Raw genomic sequence first — 4,634 nt, 5'->3', positions numbered from 1 at the left:
GGTTGGGGCGGGGCGGGGCGGGGCAGCAGAGGCCTCAGAAGTGGAAGACTGAAGCGGGCCTGAAGGAGGCGGGCCGGAAGCCGAGCAAGGAGGAGAGGGCCCAGAGGGTTGGGGCGGGGCGGGGCGGGGCAGCAGAGGCCTCAGAAGTGGAAGACTGAAGCGGGCCTGAAGGAGGCGGGCCGGAAGCCGAGCAAGGAGGAGAGGGCCCAGAGGTAGCTTCTCGGGGAGGAGCCGGAAGGGGGCGTGCCCTAGGGGAGGGCCGCGCGGTTGGGCTTGAAGAGGGCGGGGCTTGGGGTGGATCCCTTGGGATCCGGGAGCGATGAGGCAGTTAGCAGCACCTGCTGACACTTTAAAAGAGCCCGGCACCTGAAGAGGCGAGGATTGCTCTTCCCTGCGTTGGTCGAAACTGGACGAAGAGGCTGCGGCGACAGTGATCTGGAAGCAGTTTCAAGTCCCACCCAATAAAAGGCTAATTTTAAGTACCTTTATCCTTCTAGGGTGCAAGAGATGTTTTAACTTCTTCTGGGCGGTGATCTTTCCTCCTAAAAAATTTTTTTCTGTTGGGATCTCTCACTTGAATCACTGTTCCAGCCTCCAGCGTCTCCCACCCCCAGTCTCTGGTCTTCTTGGAAAGGCCAGAGAGCTCTAATAGATGCACAAGAGGATCATTTTCATTCACTCTTCACCTGTAGAAGAGCGGGACCTGACCACATTCTCAATACCTTGTTCAACCGGTGATTTCATGATTGTGTTTTTGACATCGCTTCCCACCGAACCTGCCTAAGAGATGGGATACCTGAGAACCAGGCAGAGTTTGAATTGAATGTCCTGGCTCTGCCAGACCAGCAGTAATAACTTCCTTTCTTTTGATGACCTCCTTGTCCCACTTCAAAAGTAAGAAAATTCTTTCAGAGAAATGATGACCCTGAGAGAAAGGCCTGAAACATTTTTACCCCCATTCTCTTTTTAAATACCACCTGGGAGAGGTCTACCCTGGACACTTCGTTAAAAGGTATTCTCTAGTTTGTCCTCTTCTGTCATTTATTTGTCTTTACGTGTTTTGTCTGACGCCCCACTAGAATGTAAGTTCCATAAGACCCGGGATTTTTGTTTTCTTTTTTTAATTTTCTAAAGTGCCAGTGCACTTGGTGGAGAGAGAGAGAGAGAAAGTGAGAAAGCACCTCCAGGAGAATGGGCACCCATACACACGTGCCCGATGTGTTTTTCAAATCACCGGGCCAAAAATTTTAACCGTGTAGTCTGTCATGGATCCAGCTACTTTTTTTTTTTTTTTGGAGAGTTTTTGTTTTTGTTTTATGCTATAGAGCGCATGCGCTCACCAGAAAGACAGAGGGAGACAGAGATAGAAAGCGAGAAATCACCCACCCCCCCAGGGGGGATGGCCATATTGCAATCCCTTCTCCTCCATTCTCCTCTCAGGATCTTGGGTATGCATGCACACAGGCCTGTTGTGAGTTTAAGCCACTGGGTCCGGGACTCAAACCATGGTTGACTACATAGGAGTCCAGCCACATAGCCATTATGCTAACTGCTGGTCCTTCGATCCAGCTACTTTAACCACCACTAAAAGCTGGCCCGAGACCAGGGATTTTTGACTCTTTGTATGTCAGTATGTTACCAAGCCTAGTGCAGTGTCTGGTACACACTTAGTGTTCAATGAACACTTGAATGAATGAATCAGTTAATGAAGCCAGCCCCAGCCAACCTCCTCTGCTCTGTTTCTGGATACTCCCTGGCTCCTCACCTCCCTCTCTGTGCACTAGCCTTACCACATTCATCTTACTGCACCACAATCTCACAACACCCTCTGCTGTCGCCTTTCTGCTACTTTAATTGTTCCTCCCCTTCTACTTGGATACTTCCCTTTTTTTAAAAATTACTTTATTTATTTTTATTTTTTTATTTTTTTTGGAGAGGTTTTTGCTATAGGGCGTGTGCGCTCACCAGACAGACAGAGACAGAGAGACAGAAAGCGAGAAATCACCCCCCCAGGGGGGATGGCCACACCGCAATCCCTTCTCCTCCATGCTCCTCTCGGGATCTTGGGCACGCACGCACACACAAGCCCGGCGTGAGTTTTAAGTCACCAGATCCAGGACGCGAACCGCTGTCGACTACATGGGAGTCCAGCGACATAGCCATTATGCTAACTACTGGTCCCTTTATTATTATTTTTTTACATGAGTTTTGCCAGAGAAAGACGGGGGGTGGGGGTGGGGGGAAGAGTGAGAAAGCAAACCCCCAGGTCCAGGACTCAAACCATGGTCGGCCATGTGAGAATTCCAGCACCCAATCACCATGCCACCTGCTGGCCCCTCTACTTGGATACTTCTGTATATCAATAGTTCATCCTTCAACACTGAACTCAGGAACCACCTCCTCTGAGAACCCTGTTCTGACCTCCCTTCAGCCCCATCACCAGGTAAATTGTTGCCAGTGCAGATGATGTCCGTTCCCCACTGGTACTGAGGATTATGTTTATGTCCTACAGGGTCCTCTGGGACTGCCCCTGCTACCTTTCTGACCTCACCCCCTATTGAACTCACCTCCTTTCAGTCTGCCACAGCCACACTTTGGTCTCTTTTCTGTTCTTCTAGCGTGGTAAGCATATTGCTGCAAGGCCTTTGCATATGTATCAAATGCTCTTGTCCCAGATATCAGTATGGCTCATTCCTTACCTTCTTCAGGTCTCTGCTCAAATGTCACTTACTCAGAGAGGCCTTCCCTGACCCACATTTAAATAGCAACACCAGGCCAGCAGGTAGCGTACAGGTTAGAGCTAGCTGACTGTGTGGTTTGAGTCTTGGAACTAGTGACTTGAAAAAACACGAGGCACACGTGCATGTGTGCCCAAGACCCTAAGAGAATGAGAGGGGATTGTGGTGTGGCCATTGCCCACTGGGGATGATTTCTTACTTTCTCTCTCTCTCTGTCTCTGGCAAGCACATATGCTCTTTAACAAACTAAATAATAATAATAATAAAAAGAAAAGAACAATACCCCCTTCTTTTGTACTTCCTCTTAATTTTCCTGCTGGAATTTTCTCCATAGCCTTATCACCACATGAAATATTACATGTTTTTTTGTCTACTGTCTCTCTTCCCTCCCCACCTTCCACCACAGAGCAACAATCACAAGGACAGGATGTTGTTTGTTTGGCTTATTTCTCCGTGCCTAGATCAATAGGCTGTTGTTTAATATTTGTTAAGTGAATAACTACAGGTTTAATAGAAAAAATATAGGGTAGACTCTCAGTGTTGTCCAGAAAATTCTCTGAAGGTTCAGTATGAAGGGAGATGTTTCTAAGGAAATATGCTGGCAACACTTGCTAACATTTATACAGCATTCACTAGTTGCCAAGCAGTGTGCTTAGTGCTTTTCAGGCTTATTTAATTCCCAGGACAGCCCTATGAGGTAGGGTGCTATTAATGAGGAAACTATGACACAAAGAGGTTAACTCGCCTAGAGACAAGAGACAGAGAAAAGGGGAGGAAAGGAAGAGGGAGGGAAAAAGCAGTCTCCAGTGGGTCATGGTCACACCACAATCCCTCCCCCTCCACTTCTCTATTCTGGCAAGATTTGGGGCCACCAAGAGCTGGAATTCCAAGATCTGACTCCCTTAACCATTAGACTAGGGGGGCTAGCCCAAGAATATTTTAAAATAAGATAAATGTATATAAAAATCTGAGTAGTGCAGAGCAGTGCCTGATGTAGAGCAAACACTCAAAATGGTTTGTTTTTAATTTAATATAGCTCATATGAGCTTGCCAGAGAGAGAGAGAGAGAGAAAGAAACAGAGAAGGAAAGTGAGAAATCACCTCCTGAAGGGATGGCCATGCAGCAGTCCCTGCTCCATTCTCCAGGGTTTTGGGGCACACACACTTGTGTGTTTTCCAAGCCACCAGGTCCAGGATTGAAATCACACAGTCATGTGGGATCTAGTGCCTTAACCATGATGCCACCAACTGGTCCCCAAATAGCTTTATTATCAGTGTGAAAGTCACTTTTACCTGTAACCTATAATATAATTAATTGGGGCTGGCAGGTGGCGTGGTGGTTAAGTGTGTTGTACTCCCACATGGTCAACCGTAGTTCAAGTTCTGAACCTGGCGGCTTGCTTTCTTACTTTCCTTCTCTCTCCCTTTCTCTCTCTCTCACACTCTGTCCCTCTCTGGTCAAATTAAAATAAATAAAGTTAAATAATTATTAAAAAAAAAAAAAGAAGAACTAGAAAGGTCCTCAAAAGCACTTCATCCAGGGGTTTCCATCTTTGTAAAGAGCTATAGAGACCTCTTAGGACCTTTCACAGGAAAGTTCTAAACATAAAACAGATGAGGCAGGGGTAGTTTGCTTGAAGTTCAGGAGGGGAACCCACAATTCTGCCTTCTGGGCTTTCCTACTCGAGCCAAAACTACCTTCCTTAAACAGTGATCCCTCCCCCAAACCCCAAGGTGTTGCAGAATGCATTTTGAGCGTCATCATTCTTTTCCAGGTGCCATTTTACAGATAGGAAAACAGGGGCTCAGAAACAGATTTGCCTAAAGTTCTGCAGGAAGTTAGTGGCAGGAAGGGATGGATACCTGCCTTCCAGGCTAATGCATTTTCCAGTGGGA

This window comes from Tupaia chinensis, unplaced genomic scaffold (assembly GCF_000334495.1).
Source record: "Tupaia chinensis unplaced genomic scaffold, TupChi_1.0 Scaffold000115_1, whole genome shotgun sequence".
Lineage (NCBI taxonomy): Eukaryota > Metazoa > Chordata > Mammalia > Scandentia > Tupaiidae > Tupaia > Tupaia belangeri.
The sequence above is the reverse complement of the archived record's forward strand: the minus strand, read 5'-3'. Positions refer to the sequence as shown.